Below are 20,575 nucleotides of genomic sequence, written 5' to 3'. Positions count from 1 at the left end.
GAGGTCCATCTCTCCTTTTCCATTCATTTATTTAATTCTGGCACCATACCGTGCTTTTAAATTATTATAGTTTTTAATATGTTTTAATATTTATTAATGAAAACCTTTCTCCCTCCTCTTTAAAAAAATTAATAATTCTCATTGTGTTGGGCTTTCATATCTTCTTTTTTTTAAGTTTATTCACTTATTTATTTTGAGAGAGAGAGAGCACAAGCGGGGGAGAGAGGCAGAGAGAGAATCCCAGGCAGGCTCCACGCTGTCAGTGCAAAGCACAACGTGGGGCTCAAACTCACAAACCGTGAGATCATGACCTAAGCGGAAACCAAGAGTTGGATGCTCAACTAACTGGCCACCCAGGTGCCCCTTTCATATTTTCTATTTTTAATATTATTGATTTATTTATATTATATCTTATTTGTAAGAGCTATAACCAGGTAGATTATAAGAATCTGATCACAGCTTTGATGGGGGTGGATAAAGAAGCAGTTCAGAGAACTCCAGGCCACTCAGTTATGTGTCCCAAGGAGGAAAGTAGGACATTTCATATGACAAAGAACAGAAAGGAGAGCTCTTTGGGGGTTGGGTGGACACGAAGGACACGGGAGGAGGGTGTGGCAGGTTGGCTGGGGTCAGAAACATTGCGGTCAGTTTTATACTTGCTAAAACATTCAAGAGGAGGGTTTCACTGAAGAGCCCCCCACAGACATACTGGTTTGGGAGACAACATCATTCAGTGTGCACTGAAGCCCCGGGTTTGTACTCGGGGATTCCTCCCCCGAGCGCAGAGGGCTCCAGGGAGGGTTTCTGAAAAACACCTTCAAGAAGCCAGTGGAGGAAAAGGATCCGAAGAAGTAGACTGAAGAGAGATAGGGAGACAAGTGGGAAGAGAGTGGAGGCACCAAAGCCCATGGAGGTCAGAGGAAGGTGATGGGCAAACCCTGCTTCCAGTACCGACAAGACGAGTAAGGGGGAATGGCTATTTGATTTAAAAACACTGGGGCACTGGTGTGGGGTTTCAGGGGTGTGGTGCGTGCGGAAACAGGTCAGCACTGCGGACAGAGGCGAGAAGGATAAGAGACCCAGGGGCCTGTGAGGGGCAGGCTGGTCAGCCCACAGGACAGCCTCTGTCTGTAGCCACCGCATACACCTGCTGGATCGATTACAAATGGGGAGCGTTCCCATCTCCTGGGGCTCTTGGGCAATCAATGCCTTCAGGACAGAAGTCCACCTTAAGACTACTTTCTGATATTAGCACTGCCAAGCCAACTTCCTCTTGCTTATTTTTAGCTCGGTGTGTCTTTTCCATCCCTTTTCTTTCAAACCTTCTGTATATTATATTATATATCATATCATATTATGTTAAAGTTTCTATATGTGCAGGTTTTTGTTGGACAAGTTCAACAATAATCTAAATCTGCTAAACCAATGGTCTGTCCTCAAGACTCCTCTTACTTGACTTTTCCACAAATTTCAACGATGTTTTCCACAGTTACTCACTCCATCATATTTGAAACACAGCCCGGGAGTCTGTGTGGGGAGTAGAAAAAAAATTATTGGCCTCCTGAGAGAAAGTAAATCTTTTCCATAAAGTGACCTGTTACAGCACCCACACATACGCTATTCATGTGGGTGAGGAATCCGAAGCCAAGAGATTAGTTTAAAACAGATGTCAGGACAGGAACCTTGGGACGCCCAGCAAAGCAAAGGCTAAACCAGTCTGTAGGGACATTTCCACCACCCGAGAAGGTGGGAGTCCCAGGGAAGACAAGATCACAATTAAGTAAAATGCAGAACACAGGGAAAGAGATCTACTACAATACACGCACTTGACTTTATCTTGCTGGAGACCTGGAGAGCTTTTTGAATCTGAACGTCATGTATTTCTCTAAAAATGCCAAGTTCTTAGCCAGTGTCTTTTAAAATGTTGTATCTCTCCCATTTTCTCTATTTCTTCTTCTGAAACTATTTTCTAGACATGTGTTGGACTTTCTTATTTTATTCTATGTGATTCCTAATGATGTCTTTATATACGTGTGTATAGACACACATATGCATGCACACACACATATATGTATCTATATGCAGTTTAAATTTCATTTTTATTAAAGTAATACATGTGCAATATTTAACATGCAGTTTAGTGCATTTCTTAAAAGTTTATTTACTTATTTTGAGAGAGCGAGAGCAGGGGAGGGGCAGAGAGAGAGGGAGAAAGAGAATCACAAGCAGGCTCCACAATGTCAGAGCAGAGCCCGATGCGGGGCTCAGTCTCAGGAACCCATGAGATCCTGACCTGACCCGAAACCAAGAGTTAAGATGCTTAATGGACAGAGCCACCCAGGCACCCCTCATGTATAATATTTAAAGCCAAATGGTTCTACAAGATTTGTGACAACATAAGGAAGAGTCTCTGCTTTACAGTAGATTCCACCTTTCAAACAACCATTTTCAACTCTTCTTTTCATTTCTTCTGATATTCGCCTCTGTATTGCTATAATACAATTTCCAAACCAGAGGAATTAGCTCTTTTTTTTTTAAAATAACTTCTTTGATGTGTTCCTCTTCTTTCCACTCTCTTTCAAACTTGTCATGGAAGGTTTTCTTTCTACTGTCATATTTTTATTTTCCAAGAAATTATTTTGTTCCCCAGCTGTTTCCTTTTTGTTTGTGTCCTGTTCTTGTTTAGTGTATGTGCTGTCTTCTCTTATAACTCTGAGGATGTTATAGTTGTTTTTTCCTTTTTCTTTTTTTACTTTTTTGCCTCAACTCATTGTTTCTGTTTCCTTTTCTGTTCCCTTCACTACCCTTCCCTTCCTCTCCTTTCATCTTTTTGACACACAGAGCTTCCAGTTAATTTTTTAATCCTCAGTCTTAAATACAAACCCAGCCAAAGAGTAGATGTAGGGGCACATGAGTGGCTCAGTTAGTTAAGCGTCCAACTCTTGACTTCAGCTTGGGTCATGATCCCAGGGCATGGGATTGAGCCCTGCGTTGGGCTCTACACTGAGCATCGAGCCTGCTTTGGATTCTCTGTCTCTCTCTGTCTCTGTCTCTCTCTTTTTATCTCCCTCTCCCCATCTCCCCCACTTATTCTCTTTTTCTCTCTCTAAAATAAAAAAAGGAAAAAGAAAGGAAAAAAAAAAGAGTAGATGCTTTCTCTGGAGCTGTTCAGTTTCTCAAAGGGCACGTCCTGCATTTTCCCTTCTGATTGATAGCTCTTGGCTGCCAATGTTTTCAAACTCAAATGTGGGGCAGGGACGAGAAGGGACCCATTGTGCAGTAGGCAGAATTTCATTTACTCCCTCCGTTTTCAAGCATAGTCCTTGCCTGAGGTTGAGCTGGGTTCAACTTCTCCAGGGAGTTTTCTGCTAAGGAATGAGGATGAGCTAGATCCAACCTCTTCTCACTCAGTCTTCCAGCCAGTTCTATTCTGACTTCTACACACACTCTTGCTCCCAGAGATAACCGAAGCTTCACAGTGTGAACCAAACTGCATTCATGTTTTGCCAGTTTTGGCTTAGATTTGGCAGAGTTTTCTCCAGTCTAAGTGATTATTACTAATGTTTATTATTGCATCTTCTCTCCCATTGTTTGTCCTTTTGGGTTCCCGCTTTCTTTGACCACTATCATGTTAATGGAATTTTCAGGAAGGAGGTGTGATAAATGTTTATGTTAAAGCTGCCATGTTTTACTAGAGATTCCCCATCCCCTTCTTTTTGAAAAGGCCTCTTTATCTCCCTTGCTGCATTCTGGTTAATTTGTTCAGATCTAGAGCTTTCATTGGTAAATTCTATCTTTGGTTTTATCTGTTTAGCCTGACCACTAAGTTTGTAATTTTAATGACCATATGTTTTTCCTTTTCACCCATTAGAAAAATCTGCCTCTCTCTCTCCATGTTTTCTTGTGTTTTTCATTACAATTATTTTCCTTTATCTTTCATCTATCTTCTTGTTGACACTTTTTAACAGATGTGGCTTTATGATCTCTTCAAGATGCTTCTAATCTCTCAAGCCCTTGCATTTCTTTCTTTCTTTCTTTCTTTCTTTCTTTCTTTCTTTTTTTCTTTCTTTCTTTCTTTCTTTCTCCCTCTCTCTCTCTCTCTTTTCCTTCCTTCCTTGCTTCTGCTTTTGTGATTGCTGAGTCACCATTATGGTACAGCAGGTCCTCTTCTGTTCTTTAATTTTTGACAATGAGCTCATCTTCACTGGAGGCTTACTTCTTTCTGTGGGAGGCCCTGGGGTTACACAAGAGTCCCTGCTGAGTGTTGTAGCATTTGCTCTTGCTGGTAACCACAGGGTTCATTGTCTGAGATTTTTGTTATTTGTTGAGATTCCTGTATTATTTGGATAGTGTAAATTCAGACCCACACTGAATATTATTTTTCACCCAGAGCCTCATGTAGAGAGAAGCTGCTTATTCAGACACCTTCTTGGGCCAGTAGGAAGATATTCTTTATTGCCATGTGTGCTGGTTATTCAGCTGGAGGCTCTCAGCTTTACCCCCTGCTTCTATACTCTGTTTCTGATGCCAGGGATGGGATTCTGCAAGCCACATTTTCCCTATGCCATCTGGCTGTCTTTCAGCTTTTGCCAAAAGGGCCTTACAGAGAGAATGGAAGGCAGAAGGAGAGAGAAAAGATTTCCTGTTTGCTCACTGTTCCTGAAGCATCATTTTGGCTATGGCTCATCATCCCAGTGATGGCAATGGTTCTAGTTTCTGGCTTTTTTTTATACCACCGGTGCCAGTCTCACCCCAAGATACCAATATCAGCTGGGCAGTACTTCTTCCTTCAAGCTCTGGGTCTCAGGTCTTCAGGATCCCCCCCCCCCTCCAAAGTTCTAGGTTCTAATAACCCCACTTCTGGGCAAGAACGTATGGGTCCAGACCAATAAGTATGTGAAGCAGTTTCTAAGATGGCTCCCAATCATCTTTGTCTCTTGGTTTTCATGCCCTTGTATAATCCCCACCCCTTGAACACGAGCTGTACCTAACAAACAAACAGAATGCAGCAAAAATGATGAGATGCCACTACTGAGATTAGTTCAGAAAGAGTTTGGCTTCCATCTTGCTTCTCCTCTCTCACTCTCTTCCTTGCTTGCTCTGTTGGAAGTGGGCTACCATGTTTCAAGCTGTCCCATAGGGAGACCCAGTGATGAGGAGTGAAGAGAGGCCTCTGGCCAATATGCAACAATAAGCTGAGGCCCTCAAGCCCACAGTACATGAGGAACTGAATCTTGCCAACAGGTACATGGGTAAGTTGGGGGTGATCTACCCCCAACTGACACCCTGATGGCATCCTTGCAGGGAAGCCTGAGTCAGAGGGCCCAGCTAAGCCACACCAAGATGCCTAACCTACAGAAACTATGAGATAATAAATTTTTGTTGTTTTAAGCTAAGAGGTTTTTGGGGAAATTTGTTACACAGCCATGCATAACTAATCCTACCCCACTTCTGATAACAGAATAGCTTTTTGAGGGAGGCAGAAGGTCTCCAAAGGTGCTGGGAGTCCCAGTTGTCTCTAGTCCTCAAGGCCCCAAGACCTCTCTGGCTCTCCCAACACGGTCATTAAAACCTTGTCCCTCAGGTGTTAAGGCTCATGTTCATGATCCACATCACGTAGCATCATGTCTCTGCAAGCTCTGGCTTAGTTTCTGGCAGCCTGGGAAAATTTCTTTTATGTTTGAACTTGACAATGCACTTCAAAATATTTTGTAATATCTACCCCAAATTTCCCTGTGTTTGAGGAAGAAACAGACACCCTCACCTGTCCAGTGCCCCTTATGGCCAGAAGTCCAAGGTCAAGCAGAAGAAAAGAATCTGGATTTTTATACATAAAATCGGGAAGTCTCTGTATTTTAGTTCTCAATATTTAAACCGATTGATCTTTGCCAGTTGTTAAAGCACAAACTCTAGTTCATAATATGAATGATCTCCCAGGATGAATGCCATTAGGGCAATCTGGTGGCTTAATTGCTTCCTCCCTGATGACTTATGACTTGGAACAGCTACGAAAGTAGGGTATCCAAACAAATACTTGAAGGCCAAGGATAAAAAATGTTAATAATTAGTAACAGCTAGAAGCAAAGTTAATTCTCAGTGGGCCCATAATGCCAGCTATTTAATGCAAATTAACAAATGGCATTTTAATGTAAAGGACTTGAAAGCTAATATTTTAATTTTCCATGTAAGATCAATAATTCAACAAACAATAATGTGTAAGAGGAAGGAATTTAAAATTAGAGCGATGACTTTATTTCAGACATAAGTGAAATGCTATGTGACGTTTATATTTGCGGATCCAAAATTAGACCAAATTAGGCTTAGGTGCCACATGCATTGGAAGAAAGGCCTCATAAAAATGAAAAGTGCCAGCGATAGCTGATCACAAAGTGATAAAATTGGTCTTATGATGCCAAATAATGAGGCAATCTCTTTTTTTTAGAAGGATTATGAAGGATAATTCTGAATTAAAATGGTGTTGTTTTGAATTCTTGGGTCTTGCCCTTTAGACAAAAGTTTAATAAATGAATAATGAACCAGAGTTCCAGTTTCTGACCTCGGTTGTGCTGGGTGGATGATTGTGACCTGAAGTGTAAAGACACACCCGTATATTCAGACTGTAGCCTCACCGTGGCCACAAGTGGCATTACTCTTGTGGCTGGTTTGTACAAGATGCCGGGGGTGGGGGGAGCACTCAAAAGGAGATCTTCCATTTGTGTAGGACCAAACATCTTCCCACACTTTCTCTTATTTGATCTTTAAAAAAAATTTTTTTAATGTTTATTTTTGAGACAGAGAGAGACAGAGCATGAACGGGGGAGGGTCAGAGAGAGAGGGAGACACAGATTCTGAAGCAGGCTCCAAGCTCTGAGCTGTCAGGACAGAGCCCGACATGGGGCTCGAACTCACGGACCGTGAGATCATGACCTGAGGTGAAGTCGGACACTTAACCAACTGAGCCACTCAGGTTCCCCTCATTTGATCTTTAGAATAGGCCTGTGTGGTAGGTATTCTTAGCCTCATTTGACAGATTAAGGAATGGAGAAATTATGATTTGGCCAGGGTCATGCAATTTGCAAATGCAGAATTCCTCCCGGGAACCTCAAGTGCATTACCACATTCTAAGTGGTTTCCCCATACACTTGGGTTTTTCAGGCCTATCTGGGCATTTTGCTCTGCAAAGCCATGTGAGTGGTCTTCATTATCATTTTTCAGTGTTTTCTTAAAGAATTAAAAAAATATATTTGTTTATTTATTTTTGAGAGAGAGAGACACAGAGAGAGAGAGAGAGAGAGAGAGAGAGAGAGAGAGAATGCATGAGCAGGGAAGGGTCAGGGAGAGAGGGAGAGAGAGAGAGAGAGAGAGAGAGAGAGAGAGGGAGAGAATCCCAAGCAGGCTCCATGCTGTCAGCACAGAGCCTGACGAGGGGCTAGAACTCATGAACTGTGAGATCCTGACCTGAGATCAGGAGTCGGATGCTAACCGCCTGAGTCACCCCGGAGACTCTCATTCTCCAGTGCTTTAACGTGTGTTGGATCCTCCAGCTCTCCTAGCTTTGTTTACCGTGTTTGATTTTGAATTTGCTTTTTACCAGACAGAATTCGAATGCAACTTTACTGACAGTGGACTGTGAACCACCGTCTTCTGGGACACACTCTGCACTCCTCTTCTCTGGGTCTTACTTTCTCTCCCCAACTAAAGAAAGAAAAATTTTTCCTAAAATATACCCCGTATACAGAAAGATTGCACACGATAAACTGTCAACAGTAGAGCACGGGCCTATCTATGGAGTTTGGGGCAAGAAACAAAGTTTTTAGCCTGTCGGAAGCCGTCCTGTGTTCTCTCTCAGAAACCGTGCCCTCGAAGGGTAATCGCTGGCCCGAACGCTAAGGGCACACGTTAGCTTTGCCTGCTTTCATTCTTTGTGTACGGACATCTCTTGTGTCTGGCTTCTCTTGATCGATAATATGTTTGGGAAGCCATGGTGTAGGATGTAGCTGTAGATCATTTGTTTTCAGTGCTGCATAGTACTCCCTGGTGTGAACTTCAGTATTTTATTACAGTGTTATTATTATTATACACAAAATAATACTTTGTAATGGAGTCACCAACTAATAGACTAGACAAATATTCTCGAATAGCTTTATTCATCATTCCACACATGATGGGCATTTGGGTGCTTTCCCGTGTGGGCTATCATTAATCGTTCTCATCTGAACATTCTCGAATAGGTTTTATGAAGAACATAGGTGCACAGCTTTTTTGGTAAATGTGATCCAAAGTTTGGATCCCCGACATTCTTCTATGGGCATAAATAAAAATATATCAAGAGTATAATTTTCCATTTATGTATTTTATGTTAATAATTCAAATCATAATTTCTGGCAAGTTAAGAGCTCTGATGGCAAACATACTTCCTTTATTTAGACTTCATCGATTTAAAATTTATAATCATTCAGACTGGAACTCAACCCACATCTCTTTTATTTATCAAGCATTTTCTTTACAGGTAATGTCAATTAATATTTCAGTATGAGATATATATTTCAAACTCAAGAGCTAGTCATCAACTACTTTAGAAATGACATTTAAATATATAACTCCTAAGGTAATTGCAAGCAGGTCTTATCTAGAAATAAAAGCAAGGTATCTCAGGAAATGTCCTTTACAATAAAAAGCTTTGTTAGTGGGTCTGAGTCGGTGGTACTTTAGTATTGTTGACAATTTCTTTTAGAAGTAATTCTACGTCCTGTCATTTTAAATTATCTGATTTAGATGTGGCACTGGCCTAGAGTAATAAATCTAGCTAGCATGTAAGCACAGAATACTTATCAACATGTAGAACTTTTCCCCCAATTAATCAAGTAGGACAGAGGTAATAAGGTAGCCGTGTTTATTTATTTATTTATTTATTTAATTTTTTTTTTCAACGTTTATTTATTTTTGGGACAGAGAGAGACAGAGCATGAACGGGGGAGGGGCAGAGAGAGAGGGAGACACAGAATCGGAAACAGGCTCCAGGCTCTGAGCCATCAGCCCAGAGCCCGACGCAGGGCTTGAACCCACGGACCGCGAGATCGTGACCTGGCTGAAGTCGGACGCTTAACCGACTGCGCCACCCAGGCGCCCCAAGGTAGCCGTGTTTAAATATTCATCGAGAAATCTGTGCACGGAAGCCATGATATAAACTGTAAAGTGCTCTATTTTAGATAGATATTAGTGATTATGATATGTCCTCCTCTCTCCCTCCATCATGTTCTTTTCTAAATGCTTCTTCTGCAGAATTATAAACATGGAGTGTGGTCATTTCCAACATTTTCTCACCAGATACCATCCCCCCAACCCTGCTTTTGTGGGGTTTTTTGTTTGTTTGTTTTATTTTGTGTTTTTTTTTTTGCCCTTCTTGATAATCCAGCCCCTTGGCTTAGCAGAGTTCTTTTCTGACTAAGCCGGGCTCTCAATGCTACCACCTCCTGAGAATAAAGCTTTCTCCATCTGCTACACAGTGAATTGGGAGAAGTGCTAATTGTGAAAAGAATCTGGTGCCTTGGGAGCACAGGAGAGAAGCATTAAATTTGCTCCGGGAGGCGGGGGATGGAGGTCATCCAGGAAGATACATCCAGATAGCGTGATTTTTAGATCAAGAACTTGGAAAGTGGCTACACACGCGGTGGTGGCGGGATACGAATTAGCCGGTGTGTTTGAGGCAGAGAGGCTGTGTTTAGGATCCTCTGGACGAGCAGGGCAGTGATTCTCGCCTTTGGCTGCACGTGGGAATGCCCTGCTTGATCGGTTCTCTCTTGCCACGGCAATGCGGTGTGGCAAATAACCACACAACCACAGTGCTGTATGATGACGACTGTTTGTTGCCCACACGTCTGATGTGGCTGGAGAGGTAGCTCCGTGAGATATAGGTTTAGTAGGATTCATCGTATTATGATAAATCCATGTGCATAATCAGGGAATAAATACAAGCTTTAAAGGAGGCACAGCAGGGGACTGGACTCCCAAACACTTGAGTTCGAAGCCTGGCTCACTATCTCCAAGATGCCTGGTTCTTTATTCGTTGAATGGGAATAATCATAACGCTCACCTCCTGGAACTTTTCTGAAGGTTAAACTGAGATCATACGTGAAAAAGCCGGGCACAGCACCTGGTCTCCAGTTAGCACTGCAGAGTGGTGGACTGTATTACACGCTGAGCTGGAGAGTGAAATTCTTAATCGCTCTTGAATAAGTTTTGCTCTGTAAATTCTTTAGAACGTGGTCATTTAGGTTGGTCATTCAGAATAATACGAAGAGCATTCATATAGCGCATTAAAATTCATAAAGTGCTTTCATGTACCTTTTTCAATCAACATCATAATCTGGGTGGTAAATAAAGATGAGAAAATTGAGGTTCAGAAATGTTAAAAGTTTCACACAAGGTTATTTAGCTAATATAGTTCACAGATGGAATCCATATCCTGACTGGATTATAATCATGCTCCAGATGTTCAAATTAGAAGTTTAGAGACCGGAGTCCCAAAAAGGCACACACTGACTTTCCCTTAATTCCCCACAGAACAGCACAGAAGGCAGAATCACATAAGTGGGTTCACAGCCTGACTGTCCCCTAAGATGTCTGATCAACAGAGATAATATTTGGGGAATCACTTTTTACATCGGACGGTACCAGGCATATTAATTGTAACAATGTCGTCCCGTTTTGTTGAAATACGATGTTAACCAACTGCTGTCACACGGCTTGTGTATCACACCCTTTTAACTTCTTGAAGTTTTGCAAAGAAATTTTGCAGTTTCATCCATGAAGAAAGGTAGATGTTAGGAATGACAGAAGTTAACAAACATTTGGAAAGAGTGGTGTTTCTGGCTCAAAGTATCCCTGCTTAGCCATCACAAGAGTGACTTACCACCGTGACTGTACTTCATGCCATTTTAGGTTGTGGTCAAGGTAGGGCCCATTAAGGACTCACATTTTATTTATTTATTGAGGGGGGAGAGGCAGAGAGAGAGAGAGCATCCCTGGCAGCCTCCACACACTGATGCAGGGCGAGAACTCACGAACCACGAGATGATCGTGATAGGAGCCAAAGGCGGACACTGAACCAACTGAGCCACCCAGGCTCCCCAGAGACTCATATTTTCATAGAAAATTTCTTTTCTTATCTTTTCTTTCTTGTTTCTCCCTTCTTTCTTCCTTCCCTTCCCTTCCTTCCCCTTCCTTTCTTGAATTACTGATTATGTGTGCGTGTGTGTGTGTGTGTGTGTGCATGTGTGAACCTGTGTGTCCTTCCACATCTCTGAATTATAACCTCCTTGCATGGGGCAGCCACAACGCAGCCTGTCTTACCTCCTTTATCCACCACAGCCAGTGCTGATCTTTTTTTCCTACCAATGCCTATAGTTTCCTAGCAGAACAATACTCATGGTACTTAAGCACCAGCACCAGGTCACCAATAGGCCCTGTATTTTTAGATAACAGTCACGACAGCAAGCTCGTATTGACTACTTAATTTGTGCCAGGTGCTCTCTAAGCACCTTACCCAAAAGAGCTCACTTAACCCTCAAAACACTCCATTAAGAAGACAATAATTTGTGGGGCACCTGGGTGGCTCAGCTGGTTGAGCATCCGACCAGCTCAGGTCGTGATCTCACGGTTTTTGAGTTCCAGCCCCGCGTCGGGCTCTGTGCTGACAGCTGGAGCCCAGAGCCTACTTCGGATTCTGTGTCTCCCTCTCTCTCTGCTCACCCCTGCTCATGCTGTCTCTCTCTCCCTCAAAAACAAATAAACATTAAAAATTTTTTTAAAAAAGCAAAAGAAGACAATAATTTGTAAGTGTACATTTTTTTCACTCGTCAATAATTTTTAAAAGGGCCTTGAGCCTTAACTATGTTCTTTTGGGGTGGTGGGTAGGGGAGCAGTGAGTTGAAACTTGGATGTGGCAGACGTGGGACAAGGGCTAAGTGACAAATTCACCAGAGGAAGAAAACTTTCCCCATCTTTGCCATCCTCTTTCCTTTGCAGCATTCGATTAAAAAAAAATTCAAATATACAGAAGAGTAGGCAGAATCGTACAAGATGTATGTTCTAAGCTCAGCGATCGCTGATATTCTGCACGTATAACATACAATTAGACATATACAGTAAAACCTTGGGTTGCGAGTAACTTGTTCTGCGAGTGTTCCACAAGACAAGCAAACATGTCTAATGAATGTTAAATAAATATAAATAAATGACTTGAGAAGCGAGTGATGTCTTGCAGCATCATGTGATGTTGCCGAACGTCACATGATCACCAATGAGCCGCTGGTTCCTCTCTCTCTCTCTGCGGGATTGTGGGTGATCATCTCCCACGCTCGGCTGCTCGGTCTCAAGCTGAGGTGTTTGGCAGAAATCGGTGATTTTTCGGAATGTTGGAAGATGCCCACAACTGGCACTGGTGTCCTTTTTGTCACTTCCAAGCCCCTGTGGACAGTCCTTTGCTTTTCGATCCAAGAGTAAGCTTAGGAATGCTTTGCTTCTTCTAGGTCAGGCTGCCTGCAGATATAGACCCTTTCCTCTGCTGCCTTATTGCCAGTTACATTAAATACAGTCTATGACAAGAGTTTATTAATACTGTACTGCAGTCAACATCCGTGTGAGCGTAACCAATGGCCCCCACGCAGAAGATTCCAATAGACAGCAGTGATTCTGTTAGGGATAGTGAAAGTTGTCCCACACAATAACCCTCCCTTCTCTTGTCTCCTTGACACCAGCCACGAAGGTTTTCAAAGGCGAGTGCTGGTTAATTTGTTATATTTTGTGTTTTCTTTATCATTTTGTATTATGTTACAGTATTGCACTGATTTTTTTATTATTAATTTTATTTTTTTTAATTTACATCCAAATTAGCTAGCATATAGTGCAACAATGATTTCAGGAGTAGATTCCTTAGTGTCCCTGACCCATTTAGCTCATCCCCCCTCCCACACCCCCTCCAGTAACTCTCTGTTTGTTCTCCATATTTATGAGTCTCTTCTGTTTTGTCCCCCTCCCTGTTTTTATATTATTTTTGTTTCCCTTCCCTTATGTTCATCTGTTTTGTCTCTTAAAGTTGTCATATGAGTGAAGTCATCATTTTTATGTGAATATTTTGGGGTTTGGGAACGAATCATCTGAGTTTCCATCATATCTTATGGGGACCTTCGCTTTGATATACAAGTGCTTTGGATTACAAGCATGTTTCCAGAATGAATTATGCTCGCAAACCAAGGTTTTACTGTATATATGTATAAGGTTTTGCTGAATAATTTGAAAGTAAGTTGCTAATACCTTGGCATTTCCTTCCTAAGGGCTACATCACACACCTTCTTAAAATAAGGGCAGTATCTTACATAACCACAATGCTGTTATCACACCTAAGGAAATTAACAAAAACATGGAATATGGTCTGTTTGTTTGTTTTCTCCATCCCTGTTTGTCTAATAAAAAGGCAACAGAGGGGATGCCTAGGTGGCTCAGTCAGTTAAGCAACCAATTCGTGATTTTGGCTCAGGTTATGATCTCACGATTTGTGAGTTTGAGCCCCGCATCAGGATTCTCTCTCTTTCCCTCTCTTCCCCTCCCCCACTTGCACACTTGTGTGTGTGTGTGTGTGTGAAAAATAAATTAAAAAAACTTTAAAAAAGGGCAACAGAGAAAAGAAATTTGAATTTGAATTCTAACAAACTAGTATTCTATATTTTTTGGTGATGTGTAAATATTGTAGTTAGTCTTTCTTTTTACTTGGAAAGCACTTGCTACTTTGATGGGGAGAGAGGGTAGTTTTTAATAGTTTAAAAATTGGAACTCACTCCCTTACTGAGGTAAATAGGAACATGCTTATGGTATGGCTGGGAAAATCAAGACAGAAAATTATAGTGTCAGCCTCTTAAGGATTCAAACTCTGGGTTTTTTCCCCAAAAGTCCAGTTTAATTTAGGGCTAATCAATAATTCACAGATGCAATCCCTAACCAAGAGATTTAACAGTTTAATAAAGAGGAAACCATACACAGGTCCAAAATGTAACCGTTAATAGATGGGACTTCGACGTCCATTTTCAAGACTGTGCGCCAGTGAAGATCCAATTGTATCAGTGAGCTAGTGACACATTATGGCTTTCTTTTTCCGTTTATTAAAGAAATCTCTACTTTTGCTGACAACAGAAAATGTAACTTTAAAAATCTTGAAAAAATAACGTGTAAACTTTGCTTCATATTTACTTTCTCCAAGCCAATTAGTGCTTTAAGGCTTTTTGTGCAGGTAAAGTTGTCTAACATTCTAGCTTTTCCTCCAAGTATTTGGTGATACTTGATTAAATGCCTGACACTTTTGCTGTTGATGACCGGATTTTTAAAATTACTTTTCGCAGTAATGATTAATATTAGCTGGTCTCTGACAGAGGTAACGTTTATTTCTTTCGTTTCAGGTTTGGAACTGTGTTTGGTCATTCCTAGTTCTCGTGGATAGAGGACAATGTGATGGAACATCTTATACAAGAATATCCAGATAACCAGGAAATATGCAACCGTGGTAATCATCTGGTGGTAATATTGGAGGAAGTCTTAGTTTTGCTTTCATGGAGGCGCTGAACAATAGTGGAAGTGTTCCAAGAGGGAATAGATGTGATGCTACCATAGGACGTGAATTTTGGAGAGTACCAACTAGATTTTAAATACCTGATATGAAATCAGGCTGCTCTCAGTTGAACTGAGTCCCCCCGCAAAATGATATATTGAGGTACTAAACCCCAGGACCTCAGAATGTGATTTTTTTTCTTTAGAAATGAGATTTTTACAGAGGTAATCAAGTTAAAATAAGGTCATCAGGGCAGACCCTAATTAAATATAACCGGTGTCCTTACAAGAAGACGAAATTTGGACACAGAGAGACATATAGAATGAATGCCATGTGGAGATTAAGGCAGAGATTAGGGAGATGTCTCTACAACCCAACGGGTATAAAAGATTGCCAGCAAACCACCAGAAGCTCAGAGAGGTGCACTGAATGGATGCTCTCCCACCCCCCCCCCCAGCCCTTAGAAGGAACCAGCCTTACCAATGCCTTGGTCTCAGACTTTTAGCCCCCAGAACTAGGAGACAGTAAATGCCTGTGTTTAAGCTGCCCAGCTTGTGGGGCCCTGTGACTGCAGCCCTGGGAAACTGACACCCAGGCTAATTTCTTGAGCTGAAATGCATGAGGGTATGGGGTGTGATTTTTCCTCAGTGACTAGGTTACTACTAATGTAGTGTAAAATTTCCTTTGGGGAACTAAATAGTGTTCCGTATATTTACTTAAGGAGGCTTTCCCTTGAGTTCCTTCAGAGTTAAATTGATCGGTGGTTTTATTTTAAAGGGAATCATGTAGCTGTCCGCATGAAAATTTAATTAGAGAACCCAAGTGCCTAGCTACCGATCAGTGCAATATTAGCAATGATTACATCTTTCTATTTTGGAATATTTTTGGTCTGCCCCACCTCTCCTCATCTGGGGAATGTTCCTGAGCCACAGGATAATCCCTGTTCTGCCCACGTCGTGTGGGTGAGGCTGTGAGCTCCAGCTAGTCCGGGAAGCTCAGATAAGACTTCTTCATTTCAGTGATGAGAATGAAACCCACGCTAGACCAATGTGTGTGTTCCCAGGGAACTCACCAGCCTGATCAGAAGACGTGCCCTTTTCATCAGGCATTCTAAGCCCTAAGGTGAGTGCAGACTTCTGTTTGGGGATGGATGGAAGCCGCACTGAAAATTATGGAGCGAGGCTGGGACAGGAGATACAGGCTCAGTCAGAAAATTCTTACCCCCTGGATCAAACTCTCCCTGATCAGAAATAATCTTTTGACATTCTACTTACAGGAATGAGCCAACGACATCTCCTTTGTACTTAGAGCCATTTTGAATTGGGTATTTGACACGGACAATTAAAGTGTCTTAATGAACCTGCAAAGCATAATCTTTAGTTTTTGACCCCTCTTGGCCTCTGGAAGTCTTGGATTGTTTCTGTGCTAGAATGTTCTGGAGCATGGTGAGCCCTCAGTAAGAGCTGATTCAGGTTTTTATCCCACATTGTCAGAATAATATCGATGTCCAAATTCATCAAAATGTCAGTGGGATGGTTTTCCTTATAATGTGGGATGACCACAGTCATACTTTGCCAACGTCCTTGTGACGGGTTGTGTTTTTCAACAGCTGTGTGTATTCACATAGGTCACCCCGCAGCCTGTTATTTATTACAATGCACTCTCTGCTTTCCCACTGAGACGTGGCCTCTGAGTTTCTTCCTGGTGAATCTGGGGGAGGGTTGGCTCAGGACTGCTCCAACCAGGATAAAGTGGCAGAAGTGATGCTCTGTGGCTTCTGAGGCTAAGTCCTAAAAAGGTTGTGGCTTCCACGTGGCCCTCTTCCAGATGCTTGCCCTTGGAAGCCAGTCACCGTTCTGCGAGGAAGGCCGAGCCAGGAGAAGAGAGGAGCTGGGCCCTCCGCCTCCAGCCGACATCACCCACCAGACACATGAGCGGACGGGGCTTCAGATTGCTCCAGCCCCCAGCCTTTGAGACCTCAGGCATCGTGAAGCAGGCATGAGTTGTAGCTACTGTGCCTCATCTGCACCCCGATCCACTGAATACATGAACATAACAAATGGTTGTTTTCCACTAGTAAGTTGCAGGGTGGTTTGTTACACAGCCATGGTGAGGTCATTTGCGACATGTCAGAATTCCCTTTCCCGTATGTGTCCGGTGAGGGTGAGCCACAAGAGAGATTCTCCTGGAAGACTTGGCTGGGGTGTGTGAAGCAACAGCCGTTGGTAGCTCACATGTGTTGTCACTGGTTTGTTGGCTCATCGGCACAGGCTGTTCTGGGGCCCGTGTCTGCTCTTCTGGGCTAGTGTGCGGTTAGCTCCACAGCAAAGGGCCAGACTTCCTGGGGACACCTGTATCGTTAAGGTTAGAGGAAACAAAAACTGACACATAATGGGATCCGGTTTGTGCTGTGGGTTTCCTTTTATTCCCCTTCCATTTGTCCCTCGATGTGCACAGTTACTTGCCTCTGGTATTGCTCACCGCCTCCTGCACCTGTTCCCTGTTTACATTAGTATTGCCGCAGTCGTCACTGAGTTGAAAATCTGAATACATTTTGAGGATGTAAATAACCTTGGAACACAAGCTGTGTCTGAGAAGCCTTTCCCAAGTGTATATGAGTAGATTTCTATCCCCAATGGACCAGGCAAATACCCATATTAAGGAAAAGGCTTGCTTGTTTATCTTCATTCCTTGGATGACCCTTCACCCAACTTTTTAGGCCAAGATGTCTTAGTTTGCTCAGGCTGCTATAACAAAATACCAAAGACTGGGTGGCTTAGACAATAGGTATTTATTTCTCACAGTTCTGGAGGCTGGTAGTCCAAGAACAGGGTGCCAGCACGGTTGGTTCCTAGTGAGAGCTGTCCTTCTGGCTTGTAGAGTGCTATCTTCTTGATGTGTCCCCACATGGCAGAGAGAAGGCTCTGGTCTCTGCCTATTCTTATAAGGACAACAGTGCCACCATGGGAGCCTCATCCTCATGACTTCATCTTTACCTAATTACCTCCAAAGTTCCACCTCCAAATACCATTACATTGGGGTTCACCACGAATTTGGGGGCAGGTACACAAACATTCAGTCCATAACACAAGATAAAAACCAAATCTTATTAACCTAAGAGGACTTCTCCTGAAGGATTTACATGTTTATTCATGGTTGAGTGTCTTTGGAATTTGACAATTGAAAGAACACTCTGACTACTATACATGGACCAGGAAGGGGAGATAGAAAGACTGTCTGCAGTTCCTCCACAGTCCCTGAGGCTGATGTAAGTTGCCTTTCCATTAGTAGTATTTAGCTGTACATAATGAAGATCCCCTCATGTGCTGAGAAGCTTCCTCATGGAGAAGGAGGCCAAAAAAGCCAAGGGCGCCAATGGACAACATGCTGATGATTCAGAGTAAAACATGGCAACCCTTCAAAGCGGAACAGTCATATTCTCTCCTAGTGGACATGCTCGGAAAAAGACATGTCTTTACACAACCCAATATATTATATTCTTAGTTCCCGATGTAGCAAGGTTCGTTGACACACTGAGGACATAAACCAAGTAGAATTACTCTTTACAGCAAGAAAGGCCAGAAAGGCACGAAGCATTGATACATTGGGATAAACTGCATATGGAATATGTTTGCCTGGGTTCATGGTGCTCCCTTCTGCTGGACCTGCCCACACCCATGACGGTCTTACAAACCTTCCGGCAACAGTTGGATGGGTGAAGTTTAGAAACGTGACCCAAGCTGAGCCGATAAGATTATTCTTTTCCTTGGAGTTTAGATTTTCACCAAAAGATCCTCAATCTATGTGTGTTACTAGAATGATGTTACGGATTGAATTGTGTTCCCCCAAATTTGTATATTGAAGACTCAACCCCCAGGTTGGCTATATTTGGAGATAGGGCCTTTACAGAGGTAATTAAAGTTAAATTAGGTCATAAGGGTGGGGACTAATTTGATAGGACTGACATCCTCGTAAGGAAAGGAGGAGGCACCAGATGTCTTTCTCTGTGCCTGCATGCACAGGGGGAAAGCCACGGAGGTTACAGTGGGAAGGAGCCTTGTACAAACTGAGTACAGAAGGAGACCTCGCCAGAAACCATCCGACTGGCACTGTGATCTCAGACTTCTAGCCTCCAGAACTGTGAAGAATAAATGTTTGTTGTTTCTAAGCCAGCCAGTCTATGGTACTTTGTCATAGCAGCCCAAATGGACAGGTAGACATTGGTTTCATCTGACATTAATTAATCCAAAGACCTCATCAAGCTCATACTCTGTGATGGGAAAACAAATGGAATGTTTCTCACCCTCAGGACAGTCTGTGTGCTTTAGAAGGAAAAGTGACCAAACTGTGTGCCATGATCTGAGACAGAATACTGGGTGTTTGTTGTTTTGGCTCCCAGCTTCTTCTCCTTGCCCTGAGCAACCACTGCCTCACCATCTTCCAATGCCATATTTGGGGTCAAGTTTGCATAATGACTCCACATGTAAGGCAATCAGTACATTCCATCGTTCTGATCAGAATGGCTGGCTTCCCATGGTCACATGACACAAATCCCATTCATCATGTCTGAGGAGATTCAATTCCCAGTCTTTTGTTGTCATCGGGGAAGCACACTTCCTTTTCTTGTTGGCGCCTAGGTGAACAGATGATGGGACTGGAATTGTGGCAGCCATCTTGTGAGCACACGGGTCCTGAGTGAGGACTGAACATCGAGGAAGCAGAACTGAGAAATCCACAAGCAGAAGCTCCGTCTCAGTGAAATCGTCTGAACCTGGATCAAACCATACCTGAAGCTCCCTCTGGGTTTTCGGTTATGTGGGCAAATAAATTCCTTTTCCTGTTCCTTTTCTTCAGCTGGTTTGAGTTAGGGTTTTTGTCACTTGCAGCAGAAAGTATCATAACTAATAGAGTTATTGGAAGTTGAGTTGTGGCGTCAAGCAATCTATAAACTGGGGAGGCTGCGCTACAAACAGGTTCTGAAACTCCAGTAGGTATGCCTTCTCCTTTCTTTGAAATCATAAAACACTTTGCTTCTACAATTGATATAGCATGTATCACATATTGCCTTGAATTGCAATTACAGTTCTCATACGGTGGGTACAAATCTCACAGCCATAAAACTCCGGTGTGCAGAAATATAACTTTCTTTATTGTTTTATAATTGAGCTTAATTTAGCTCACAAACCCTCATGTCTGCTAATGATGGAGAACTTAATTTTGCTGATTCCACGCAATTCTGTCAATCCTGGTATAAAACTTGGTACCTTTTGGGGGGAAATACCTAGCTAATTCGGGATTCCTATTCCCTTCACCCCTATCTGTTTTCCCTGGGGGCTGGTCTATGTTCTAGCAAGTATGTTCAGGAGGCAAAGTGTCTGGTCTGGGAGTGACCTCCGACCTGGTGCAGACCTTTGTGATTGACCCAGCTGACGGGGCAGCCACTGCTGCCGGCCGTGTCTACACCCCGCTCTCAGCTCAGTTTCTAGAAACTCAGCCATGCCCTTCATCCAGTCCCCAGCTTGGGCTGCCCACAGGTCCCTGATCTCATAGCACAGTTGCCTCCCTGCCATGCACGCCAGCTCGCAACTCAGATCCCAGCAACATCCCGCTGCAACATTCGGGGATCCTTGACTCCTTCACATCCTGCAGGAGTGAGGGAGACTTGGGGATGGGGATATGTAGGCCAGCTTTGCTCCCATTTCTGTGCTCCAAGAACCACCCGTGTGGGGGGAGTCGGCTTCCCCCAATTCTTGGATGAGCTCGCTCTGTAGGATGAGCCCACAATGGCTGCAAACCCATTGTGGGGTGGGGTGGGGGGTAGCTTGATCTCAAGAGCAGACACAGAACCTCACCCTTCCTTCCGTGGCTTGCTTGCCCCTCTGTGAGCTCTGCGCCCCTACCCAGGAAGGGCTCTTTGTCATCCCCTTGAACTGGAGGTCAAGCTCTTTACCCCAGGCTGGCTCTTGATATTACTTG

Source organism: Prionailurus viverrinus, chromosome A1 (genome assembly GCF_022837055.1).
Source record: "Prionailurus viverrinus isolate Anna chromosome A1, UM_Priviv_1.0, whole genome shotgun sequence".
NCBI classification, from domain to species: domain Eukaryota; kingdom Metazoa; phylum Chordata; class Mammalia; order Carnivora; family Felidae; genus Prionailurus; species Prionailurus viverrinus.
Note: the sequence above shows the minus strand (reverse complement) of the source record.